The 13545-nt window shown below is 41.7% G+C and overlaps 1 long non-coding RNA gene across 1 annotated transcript; it reads right to left on the minus strand.

The window, feature by feature from the left end:
- Positions 1-999: 999 nt before the first annotated feature.
- Positions 1000-2416, minus strand: LOC123492746. The gene is made up of 2 exons (XR_006661871.1): positions 2294-2416; positions 1000-1310 (listed from the first exon to the last, which is right to left on the minus strand). It is a non-coding gene; the product is annotated as an uncharacterized LOC123492746 (long non-coding RNA).
- Between the last annotated feature and the right edge of the window lie 11129 nt (positions 2417-13545).

The following is a 13545-nucleotide window of genomic DNA, read 5'->3' on the forward strand; positions in this document are numbered from 1 at the left end:
AAATCTTTCTTCTTCATGCTTTCTTTCAATCTCTCTCTGTGTCTCTTCTTCTTCTATTTTTTTCTGTCTGTTCTCCATTCTCTTTCTTTCAATCTCTCTCTGTCTCTCTTCTTCTTCTTCTATTTTTTTCTGTCTCTTCTCCATACTCTTCCTTTCTATCTCCTTGCATCTTTTGTTCTCCCTCTCTCTTTCTTCCTCTTCCATCTCTATTTGCTGTTTACATCTTTCTTCTTCATGCTTTCTTTCAATCTCTCTCTGTCTCTCTTCTTCTTCTATTTTTTTCTGTCTCTTCTCCATTCTCTTTCTTTCAATCTCTCTCTGTCTCTCTTCTTCTTCTTCTATTTTTTCTGTCTCTTCTCCATACTCTTCCTTTCTATCTCCTTGCATCTCTTGTTCTCCCTCTCTTTCTTCCTCTTCCATCTCTATTTGCTTCTGTTTGTGTCTCTCCTCTTCTTCTCCTCCCTCCATCTCCTTCTTCTTCTCCTCTTCTTGTTGTCCCTGTTTTGGTATTTTCTCTTTCTCGTTCTTTCTACCTCTTTCTGTGTGTCGTTCTCACCCTCTGTCTTCTCCTCCATGGCCATTTGGTTCTGTTTCCATGTATACTCGTCTGTTTCCATATTTTCTAATTCTGTCATCTGTTCCTTGATATCCTTGAAGATTTCCTCCAGTTCAGACGTCTTGTTGTCATTGATGAGGGCTGTCTCTCTCTCTATCTCTCTCTCCATCTCTATCTCTCCCTCCATCTCCATATCTCTCTCCATCTCTCTCTCCATCTCTCTCTCTGTCTCTATCAAATTTTCTCTCTGGTCCAGTCTCATCTTTCAATGTAATCTCTTCTTTCATTCTCGCAACCTCTCTGTCTAACACTAGTACATTTTTGTTAACCTGTTTCACTCTTTCATTCTGTCTTCTAAACGCTTCTTTCGCTCTTTGAAATTTTATTTTGTATTGAATCTCTTTTGTTGTCATGTCTTCTTTCAATCTCTCAACTCTCTCTCTAACTCTTTTACCTTTTTGTTAACCTGTTTGACTTCCTCATTCTCTGCAATACGCATGTCTCTTTTTCTTTCAAATGCTATTTCCTGTTCAATCTCTTTCAATCTCTCAATCTCTCGTTCTAACGCTTTTATTGTTTCCTCTGCCTGTTTCACTTTCTCCTTCATTTCTTGTCTCTCCAATTCTGCTTTTCTCTCCCTTTCCCTCTGTCTTTCACTCTGTCTTTCCGTCTCAATAGGTTTGTTGTTCCAGGCCAGTCTTGGTCGCTGATCCTCCATGACTTTCTGCCATAGCCTCAATATCGCTATCTCTTGCTTCATTTTTAAAAGGTTCAATTAGTGCTCATTTATGACCAAGACATACTTTCAAAGGATTTGCAGTGAATGATACATAGAAATACAACCTAGAGCTAGGTAATTGAATCAAACACTGGACAACATCGATAGCAGGGTCATTTTGACCAATTAATCTGGTCAATTCATTGTCAATTAATGTATTGACATGGTTTGAAAAAAATCATGAGACATTTTATGGAATCAATTATGTCCAAAATCTGTACAAATACAAACACACAACTAGTTTTCCCATTCAGTTAGGGGTTTGAGAAATACCCGTTACAATTTGTGTGATGTTACAACAATGTTGCCTTTGATGTTTATGCTTGTAGAAATTACTCCTACAAATGATGTTTCACTGATGTAATTATTTACAACCTGCACACATACAGTTATCATACAACAACAACAACAACAGTAATGATATTAATAAGGAAGTGGATATTTGACAGGCAGAAGAAAGGCATAGGGGTTGAGATAAATGGAGGTTAGGGTAGGTTCAGGACCTAGGGTTGGGTTAAGGTTAAGGTTAGGGTAATGGTTAGGTTCAGGACCTAGGGTTGGGTTAAAGTTAGGGTAATGGTTAGGTTCAGGACCTAGGGTTGGGTTAAGGTTAAGGTTAGGGTTAGGGTAATGGTTAGGTTCAGGACCTAGGGTTGGGTTAAGGTTAAGGTTAGGGTAATGGTTAGGTTCAGGACCTAGGATTGGGTTAAGGTTAAGGTTAGGGTAATGGTTAGGTTCAGGACCTAAGGTTGGTTTAAGGTTAGGGTAATGGTTAGGTTCAGGACCTAGGGTTGGGTTAAGGTTAGGTATAGTTTCAGTGAGGTTAAGGTAAGGTAAGGGTTAAGGTGAGAGAAAGGCATAAAAGTTAACATTGGGTTAGCATACCGCTATCCACCGCCATTCATTTTCAGCCGGGTAAATATACACTGCCTTTTAATAATAACAATGTAATATCTTACCTGGGCCAGTTGTAGTTGCGTTATCAGCAGATCCACCAGTTGTTTGAGTCTGTTGATCTCCTCCATTTGTCTCTGGCTCTCTGCCTCCCTCTGTCTCTCTGCCTCCCCCTGTCTCTCTGCCTCCCTCTGTCTCTCTGCCTCCCTCTGTCTCTCTGCCTCCCTCTGTCTCTGTCTCTCTGCCTCCCTCTGTCTCTGTCTCTCTGCCTCCCTCTGTCTCTCTGCCTCCCTCTGTCTCTCTGCTTCCCTCGGTCTCTGTATCTCTGCCTCCCCTGTCTCTCTGCCTCCCCCTGTCTCTCTGCCTCCCTCTGTCTCTCTGCCTCCCTCTGTCTCTCTGCCTCCCTCTGTCTCTCTGCCTCCCTCTGTCTCTCTGCCTCCCTCTGTCTCTCTGCCTCCCTCTGTCTCTGTCTCTCTGCCTCCCTCTGTCTCTCTGCCTCCTCTGTCTCTCTGCCTCCCTCTGTCTCTGTCTCTCTGCCTCCCTCTGTCTCTCTGCCTCCTCTGTCTCTCTGCTTCCCTCGGTCTCTGTATCTCTGCCTCCCTGTCTCTGTCTCTCTGCCTCCCTCTGTATCTCTGCCTCCCTCAGCTCTCTCTGCCTCCCTCAGTCTCAGGATCTCAGCCTTCCACTCTTTCATTACACCCCTTTCTACTCTTCTTCTGCTCCTTTCATCCTTTAAAAGGGCTCTGAGATTGTCTGTCTCAGACTGTAATTTTTCAATCATCTCGTCCTTCTCCATTCCACGCAGATGGCCTCTTAAAAGACTGAGATTGCCATTCAATCAGTAAGAATATGAACCTTTTTCAATCCAATGTAAAGAGTATTGTTGCATCAATCTGTTTGACATTGAACTGTGATATCCCATTGGGCACAGATGTCGGTTTAACATCTAGTTTTGATTTTAAGTGAAGTAGGCTAGCGGATGGTTAATGTATTGTAAACTTTGCTAAATATTTGACTCACCTCAAATAACTCTTGTCAAATCGCAGTTTTAGTGTGGAACTGAGTAATATCTTTGACAGGAAGAAACTTTACCTGAACACTTGAGCGTCATAATGGTTATCCGCGCCTGCTTGATTGACAGCTAGGGGTTCTCCTGCGCATGTGTCCAAAAGTCGATATTGTTTAGCTACTCATAATTGATAAAGACATTATGAACTATTTTCACTTTACTTGTATGTCGTCTATTTTTGCCTAAGGTTATCTGGTAGCCTATGTTCTGTGATTTCTCTTTGTATGGACCTAACGTTCAATGAAATACAAAACAGCAACCACAACGTACAAACATTTCCCACACAAATACATATGTGGGTGTGTAGTGAGTACACAAAATAATAACATAACAGAACCATAACAGTACAAACAAACATACAATCTCTAGTGCACCTGTCCAGTGCGAACTGTTCCGTGCGTCACCATCACCAACTGCTGGACTACACCTGGAATAGCAGCGATGGGACAGGACTGGAACTACCAGTTGGATATCACGAAATTGGGGAGAAAAAGGGGTAAAAGTACCACAAAAGAAAGTGTATTTATATATATACATTTATATATTAAAATATTAATGTTCCCTGGGGCACCAGAATCCATTTGATCAGTTTTCAATTGGCCACCGTTACCTCAAGACCCGCCTATTCCAATTAATTATAAACTCTTATTGGTTTGTCCCTGTGACAGTCATTCGTAACCTCCTGATGGTTGCCTGTTGATTGTCGTGCGCCATCGTTGCATATCGTGAGCTGGAGGAGCGTTCGTCCAACTCCTCATCGAAGTGAATGGCAGCGGCGCATCATCCATCCGCTGAAATAATAGTTTGCGACGCGACAAGCGTTTGGGGAGTACATTCATTGAAACGGAATGACTGTTTTTAAATTCTAGGGGGACTCTTACTCCATGGTAAAATCTCAGCAGCGATGTCTCTGCTGTGCGTCAGAGGTTGGTTCTATTCCTCTTCCCTGTTCTTATTATACCGTACATATCTGTCCCATTCATGACATGGCACTCAGGAAAGTCTGTCTGGAGGCTATTGGGTAGCTGCGCATAGACCGTTGAGTTGGCACGTTCCAGTCCAAGCATGACCTGGAATGTGAGAAGGGAGCTATTCTATAACACATGTAGATGACATTTTGCCTTTATGTGTAGATTTTGGTTTTATATTTCACATCTGATTGATGATTAGGCCTATGAATTTTGATTCCACTTTGGCTACCTTCCACCATATTGTCCTCTCTTGCAATATCTTACACTTTATGATGCGCTTGTGCAGAGCTTCTCTCTAAGCAATAGTCATGATAGTTTGAATGAGTTGAGTAAACTCCACTGTTGTTCTCAGTCTGTACTGTACTGTCCCTGGAGACACTCCACATAGTTGACCTAGATTGAGCCCACTTTGTGCCACTGGTCAACTAATCATCAAAACCTCTGATTAGTGAATCAGGTGTGCTGGTGGTGGAATACATTATATGAATTGGTTAAGGGGAGGACAGGTTTGAGAAGCCAAAGACTAAATTGACTTTTCTGACCAACATCCCACTGACAGCCCGACTAGTCAAAACCTAAAACTGACCCTAACATTAACCCTTAGCCCTTAAAGGTAGACTGAGTGAATTGACATTGCCACGAGCAGCACCGCAGATATTGAGATGGGCGAGATGCAAGACTTTGTTCTCACAGTCACACACAGTATCTGCTGCATGTGCCCAGGTTCACTTCACGCTGTTGCAGTGTGATAGCCACGGGATCAAAACAGCTGAGAAGTTGAGCATCGCGCTTCAACACTCTTAGTTGTTGCGGAAATTGACCCAGTATGATATTTCCTTTCTGCATCTAAGTCATATCACTGAGTCTACCTTCAAGAAACCCTGGTTTAGGAAACCACTGTGAGGAGTACGGCCATGACACATGATTTGGATGTGAGCTGAGGCTCCAGATCGGTTCCAGACTAGTCCACTACTATGATCTCTACTGTGCTCTACTGTACTCTACTGTGCTCTACTCTACTGTGCACTACTGTGCTCTACTCTACTGTGCTCTACTGTGCTCTACTCTACTATGCTCTACTGTGCTCTACTTTGAAACTTAATTCGGAGAAGATATTTAAACGTGGTCACGTTAAAAACGGAGGGAGATTTTACAATAATTCCATTACCAAAGTTTGCATCTGCACAGTTCTATCACTAAATTAGTTTTTGCACATTTTTCAGAGGAAATGGTTAAAAGTAGTCCTTGTGCATAGAGTTGTATGGTTTGTTAATCTTGGAAACCAATGGTTATTATTTGGCATACGTGTTTAAAGTGAAATAACTGAGTCACTGCTGTAATCAACCAACTGTGAGACTGCTGTAACCAACCAACTGTGAGACTGCTGTAACCAACCAACTGTGAGACTGCTGTACAACCAACTGGAGACTGCTGTAACCAACCAACTGTGAGACTGCTGTAACCAACCAACTGTGAGACTGCTGTAATCAACCAACTGTGAGACTGCTGTAACCAACCAACTGTGAGACTGCTGTAACCAACCAACTGTGAGACTGCTGTAACCAACCAACTGTGAGACTGCTGTAACCAACCAACTGTGAGACTGCTGTAATCAACCAACTGTGAAACTGCTGTAACCAACCAACTGTGAGACTGCTGTAATAACCGATCAGTAGTTTTCTCAGGTTGAGACTGGTAACGATACGGCTGCAGCTCTATCCTCCAGAGGCTGGAGTGGGTATTACAGTGGACTGACTGACTGGCTGACTGGCTGGCAGAGTGCTAACTAGGACACTGGGCCTGCCCTGAGTATCAGTCTGCTAACCTGGCATGAACCATGGCGAGCAGTGCCGAGCAACAGCACCAGACAAATCACCAGTTTAGCATCACGGTGTGTGTGTCTATCAATAGTCTCACATCTCTGTGTCTCCTGCTGTTTCTGTCTTTCTCTCTGAACTCTACAAACCACAGTCATTAATATAGAAAGAAGTAACACATATATTTTGTAATTTCATGTCACTTCTGAACACAGGACTAACTTCTCTCTTCTCTCTCTCTCTCTCTCTCTCTCTCTCTCTCTCTCTCTCTCTTTCAGTGAAGAAAGCCAAGCTGCATGGGCCTCCAAGTAAAAAAGACCAACACACAAACAACATTTGGTTCTGGGTGCCGTGATTACATATGTTGTGATCCCTTATCCCTACAGTGATCCCTATGTGGTGATCCCATATCCCTACAGTGATCCCTATGTGGCGATCCCTTATCCCTACAGTGATCCCTATGTGGTGATCCCTTATACTACAGTGATCCCTATGTGGTGATCCCTTACACTACAGTGATCCCTATGTGGTGATCCCTTATCCCTACAGTGATCCCTATGTGGTGATCCCTTATACTACAGTTATCCCTATGTGGTGATCCCTTATACTACAGTGATCCCTATGTGGTGATACCTTATACTACAGTGATCCCTATGTGGTGATCCCTTATACTACAGTGATCTCTATATGGTGATCCCTTATCCCTACAGTGATCCCTAGGTGGTGATCCCTTATACTACAGTAATCCCTATGTGGTGATCCCTTATACTACAGTGATCCCTATGTGGTGATCCCTTATACTGCAGTGATCCCTATGTGGTGATCCCGTATACTACAGTGATCCTATGTGGTGATCCCTTATACTACAGTGATCCTATGTGGTGATCCCTTATACTACAGTGATTACCTATGTTGTGATCCCTTATACTACAGTGATCCCTATGTGGTGATCCATTATCCCTACATTGATCCCTATGTGGTGATCCCTTATACTACAGTGATCCCTATGTGGTGATCCCTTATACTACAGTGATTACCTATGTGGTGATCCCTTATACTACAGTGATTACCTATGTGGTGATCCCTTATAGTACAGTGATCCCTATGTGGTGATCCATTATCCTTACAGTGATCCCTATGTGGTGATCCCTTATACTACAGTGATCCTATGTGGTGATCCCTTATACTACAGTGATTACCTATGTGGTGATCCCTTATACTACAGTGATCCCTATGTGGTGATCCCCTTATACTACAGTGATCCCTATGTGGTGATCCATTATCCCTAAAGTGATCCCTATGTTGTGATCCCTTATACTACAGTGATCCCTATGTGGTGATCCCTTATACTACAGTGATCCCTATGTGGTGATCCCTTATACTACAGTGATTACCTATGTGGTGATCCCTTATCCCTACAGTGATCCCTATATGGTGATCCCTTATACTACAGTGATACCTATGTGGTGATCCCTTATACTACAGTGATCCCTATGTGGTGATCCCTTATACTACAGTGATTACCTATGTGGTGATCCCTTATACTACAGTGATCCCTTTGTGGTGATCTATTATCCCTACAGTGATCCCTTTGTGGTGATCCCTTATACTACAGTGATCCCTATGTGGTGATCCCTTATACTACAGTGATTACCTATGTGGTGATCCCCTTATACTACAGTGATCCCTATGTGGTGATCCCGTATACTACAGTGATTACCTATGTGGTGATCCCTTATACTACAGTGATCCCTATGTGGTGATCCATTATCCCTACAGTGATCCCTATGTGGTGATCCCTTATACTACAGTGATCCCTATGTGGTGATCCCTTATACTACAGTGATTACCTATGTGGTGATCCCTTATCCCTACAGTGATCCCTATTTGGTGATCCCTTATACTACAGTGATCCCTATTTGGTGATCCCTTATACTACAGTGATTACCTATGTGGTGATCCCCTTATCCCTACAGTGATCTCTATATGGTGATCCCTTATACTACAGTGATCCCTATGTGGTGATCCCTTATACTACAGTGATCCCTATGTGGTGATCCCTTATACTACAGTGATTACCTGTGTGGTGATCCCTTATACTACAGTGATCCCTATGTGGTGATCCATTATCCCTACAGTGAACCCTATGTGGTGATCCCTCATACTACAGTGATTACCTATGTGGTGATCCCTTAACCCTACAGTGATCGCTATATGGTGATCCCTTATACTGCAGTGATCCTATGTGGTGATCCTTATACTACAGTGATTACCTATGTGGTGATCCCTTAACCCCTACAGTGATCGCTTATGGTGATCCCTTATACTGCAGTGATCCCTATGTGGTGATCCCTTATACTACAGTGATTACCTATTAGGTGATCCCTTATCCCTACAGTGATCCCTATATGGTGATCCCTTATACTACAGTGTTTACCTATGTGGTGATCCCTTATCCCTACAGTGATCGCTATATGGTGATCCCTTATACTGCAGTGATCCCTATGTGGTGATCCCTTATACTACAGTGATTACCTATTAGGTGATCCCTTATCCCTACAGTGATCCCTATATGGTGATCCCTTATACTACAGTGATCCCTATGTGGTGATCCATTATCCCTAAAGTGATCCCTATGTGGTGATCCCTTATACTACAGTGATCCCTATGTGGTGATCTCTTATACTACAGTGATTACCTATGTGGTGATCCATAATACTACAGTGATCCCTATGTGGTAATCCATTATCCCTACAGTGATCCTATGTGGTGATCCCTTATACTACAGTGATCCCTATGTGGTGATCCCTTATACTACAGTGATTACCTATGTGGTGATCCCTTATCCCTACAGTGATCCCTATATGGTGATCCCTTATACTGCAGTGATCCCTATATGGTGATCCCTTATACTACAGTGATCCCTATTTGGTGATCCCTTATACTACAGTGATCCCTATTTGGTGATCCCTTATACTACAGTGATCCCTATGTGGCGATCCTTTATACTACAGTGATTACCTACACTACCATTCAAAAGTTCGCCTCAATTTAACATTGTATATATCCCATAGGCCTCTACATTATGGACAAGGTATGTTTATGAAAACCATTATTAAAACAGTTTTTTCATTCACATTTACCACAAAAACCAAGGTATGAGTACTGTCATGTGCATGTTTTGTTAATCATCTGTATAACTACTATTTTTGGGATTCACAGACTTCACCCTCCCTACACCTCTGATGAATATAACAGGAAACCTGTTCGATCACCATGCACTGCAAAATCATTCTGACTATGGATATGGAGAACATCAACACATTAACATCAACATGCCAGAGGATATATCCATTGGACTTGGGGCTCTGCTGGGAGTTTACCTCATATTTGGATTTTTTATATTCTGCTTTGCCACTCAAATCATAATAAACACTGACAACTAAAATATTGTGTTATTGTTGTTATTGTTAAGCATATTATTAATAATAATAGGGAGGGGTGGTAGTTAGAAAATTAACCCCCAAAAAGGTTATTCAAAAGGTTCTTTGACGATCCATTAAAAGCGGTTCTTAGAAGAACGTATAGGGTTCCCCCACAGTATAAATTGGAAGAACCCCTAAAGGATCCTCCAGGAACCTTTACTTTTTATAGTGTAGGCTAGTCGATCACCAAACATTTCTGTAGAAAAGCAACCGATAAAGGCTTGGGCTCCTATTTTTATTGTTAGTGTTGTGCTGTTGATGGTAGGTGCACTTGATTCAGAAGCCCTGTTGGCGATAGGTGCACTTGATTCAGAAGCCCTGTTGGCGGTAGGTGCACTTTATTCAGAAGCCCTGTTGATGGTAGGTGCACTTGATTCAGAAGCCCTGTTGATGGTAGGTGCACTTGATTCAGAAGCCCTGTTGGAGGTAGGTGCACTTGATTCAGAAGCCCTGCACACCGGGTATGCAAAGTGTTCCCATTTTGAACCATTTAATTATTCGCAAAAGACAAACTCTGTTTACCCGGCGGACCGGGAGATCTGTTGGTGCGCCTACTGTGCTGGACAATCCGATAGCTCAAGTCACAGCTACCACGACCCCCGCCACAAAACCGTTTTGATACTAGCCTGCAAAGATTGATACTAGCCTACGTGAGATTTCATAACTTTTAAAACCATGACCAGAGAGAGACTGTCAAATAATACAGCAAAGATCTGCTGTTTTTATGAGTGAGTTCATGTCTAATTGTTTATTCAGCTCTGTCACTGTTTTTATTCAACACTATTACAAAACATAAAACGTGCTTCTCTCTACTTCCCGTTGCGCTGCAGCAGCAATGAATGAGTAGTGTATCGATACCCTGCGTTTTTATTATTATTAGCAGCTCGTCGTGTCTATTTTAATATCAAGGAATATTTCACTTTCTCTGGTCATAGGAACAACATGAATTTGTGCATGAGGCAGATGCAGTGCGATTCGCCACCAGGTGGAAGATTGTGTCCCCTCTCTCTGGTCAGTCTCACCAGAGGAAAGGAAGGAGAGAGCAGGGGCCGTGAGAGGCGGACGTGGACCCTCTGCTGCTCTCTCCTTCCCTCGGCAGAGATTGCCGTGTTCAAAACAACAAGGAGCTCGGAAATCTCCGACTTCAGTTCATTCGAGACAACTGGGAACTCTGGAAAAAACGAGATCCGACTGAGAAAATATTTTGAACGGTCATTCAACTCTGAATTCCAAGTCGGAAACGTGGGTATCTTTCTAGAGCTCCGACTTTCCGACCAGAAGAACACTGACTTCATGATTTGAGTTCCTTGAGTTCCCAGTTATCTTGAAAACACCATGCCCATCAAATATAGGTAACATCAGTCCAGTAAAAAAAAACTAAAAAAATATATATAATAAGGTCTGAGAAGGACAATATAGCCAATATACTATGATAATACAGTGGGGGAAAAAAAGTATTTAGTCAGCCACCAATTGTGCAAGTTCTCCCACTTAAAAAGATGAGAGAGGCCTGTAATTTTCATCATAGGTACACGTCAACTATGACAGACAAAATGAGAAAAAAAATCCAGAAAATCACTTTGTAGGATTTTTAATGAATTTATTGGCAAACGATGGTGGAAAATAAGTATTTGGTCAATAACAAAAGTTTCTCAATACTTTGTTATATACCCTTTGTTGGCAATGACACAGGTCAAACGTTTTCTGTAAGTCTTCACAAGGTTTTCACACACTGTTGCTTGTATTTTGGCCCATTCCTCCATGCAGATCTCCTCTAGAGCAGTGATGTTTTGGGGCTGTCGCTGGGCAACACAGACTTTCAACTCCCCTCCAAATATTTTCTATGGGGTTGAGATCTGGAGACTGGCTAGGCCACTCCAGGACCTTGAAATGCTTCTTACGAAGCCACTCCTTCGTTGCCGGGCGGTGTGTTTGGGATCATTGTCATGCTGAAAGACCCAGCCACGTTTCATCTTCAATGCCCTTGCTGATGGAAGGAGGTTTTCACTCAATCTCACGATACATGGCCCCATTCATTCTTTCCTTTACACGGATCAGTCGTCCTGGTCCCTTTGCAGAAAAACAGCCCAAAAGCATGATGTTTCCACCCCCCATGCTTCATAGTAGGTATGGTGTTCTTTGGATGCAACTCAGCATTCTTTGTCCTCCAAACATGACGAGTTGAGTTTTTACCAAAAAGTTATATTTTGGTTTCATCTGACCATATGACATTCTCCCAATCCTCTTCTGGATCATCCAAATGCACTTCAGACGGGCCTGGACATGTACTGGCTTAAGCAGGGGGACACGTCTTGCACTGCAGGATTTGAGTCCCTGGCTGCGTAGTGTGTTACTGATGGTAGGCTTTGTTACTTTGGTCCCAGCTCTCTGCAGGTCATTCACTAGGTCCCCCCGTGTAGTTCTGGGATTTTTGCTCACTGTTCTTGTGATCATTTTGACCCCACGGGGTGAGATCTTGCGTGGAGCCCCAGATTGAGGGAGATTATCAGTGGTCTTGTATGTCTTCCATTTCCTAATAATTGCTCCCACAGTTGATTTCTTCAAACCAAGCTGCTTACCTATTGCAGATTCAGTCTTCCCAGCCTGGTGCAAGTCTACAATTTTGTTTCTGGTGTCCTTTGACAGCTCTTTGGTCTTGGCCATTGTGGAGTTTGGAGTGTGACTGTTTGAGGTTGTGGACAGGTGTCTTTTATACTGATAACAAGTTCAAACAGGTGCCATTAATACAGGTAACGAGTGGAGGACAGAGGAGCCTCTTAAAGAAGAAGTTACAGGTCTGTATGAGCCAGAAATCTTGCTTGTTTGTAGGTGACCAAATACTTATTTTCCACCATAATTTGCAAATAAATTCATTAAAATCCTACAATGTGATTTTTTTTGTATTTTTTCTCTCTCAATTTGTCTGTCATAGTTTACGTGTACCTATGATGAAAATTACAGGCCTCTCTCATATTTTTAAGTGGGAGAACTTGCACAATTGGTGGCTGACTAAATACTTTTTTCCCCACTGTATATTAGGCCTAATGCACAAACCTAATTTTTATTAGGTTAATGTTACATTTTTAAGTCATGTAAAAATAAAAAATTAATCAGAGAGGTACAGCTTGCTTTTTCACTGCGAAAGTAATCTTGACTCAGAAAAGGTTGGTTGGCCTAACCAAACTTTTTTGGTGAGAAAACCATCAGTCAGTTGAAAATGCGATGGAAACCCATTTAACTTGTATTTTGTATTCTGTACATGGGAATTTAACCGCAAAATGTATTGTTATGTGCACTACGTCATCACGCTCAGACCTTTATCTGGAACAAGTCAATTTGATGGAAACACATCTCTGGTGGGAAAATGCGCATATTGTTTTTATGCAGATTCTACAATATTCGCATGAAAATCTGTTGCCAATTGGATGGAAACCTAGATACTGACATTATAATCCTCACACAGTATTTATCTTTCTCTCTCTTGCTCTGTCTCTCTCTCTCTCTCTCTCTCTCTCTCTCTCTCTCTCTCTAATTAACAATGTCACAAATGTAAATAAAAATCATAAATCATATACTAGATTTGTATAACCTAACTAAGCTAAATGCTAACTATTGATTTATATTTAGTATAAGTTAGCTTTATATTGAAGATTCGGATGATGCACGTCAATACCTCTTCAACAGTATGGAGGACTAAAAGTGCCACAATTAAATAAATAAATACACCATTAAATAATTACTTAAATGTGTCATTCATTAATTAAATGTGTCATTAATTAATTAAAATTAGAATTAAATACATAAATGTGTAATTAAATGTATCATTAATTAATTCAAATACCGATTCATTTTATGTAAAATACATATATAATTATTTCACTATTTACATTTACATTTCATGGTCCTGCGTTGGAGTGATTCATGAATTACTTAAAACTGTCAAACTGACCCATCAAAAGTTGGTAGGCGGAACCT

Source organism: Coregonus clupeaformis, chromosome 16, assembly GCF_020615455.1.
Source record: "Coregonus clupeaformis isolate EN_2021a chromosome 16, ASM2061545v1, whole genome shotgun sequence".
Taxonomy (NCBI): Eukaryota; Metazoa; Chordata; class Actinopteri; order Salmoniformes; family Salmonidae; genus Coregonus; species Coregonus clupeaformis.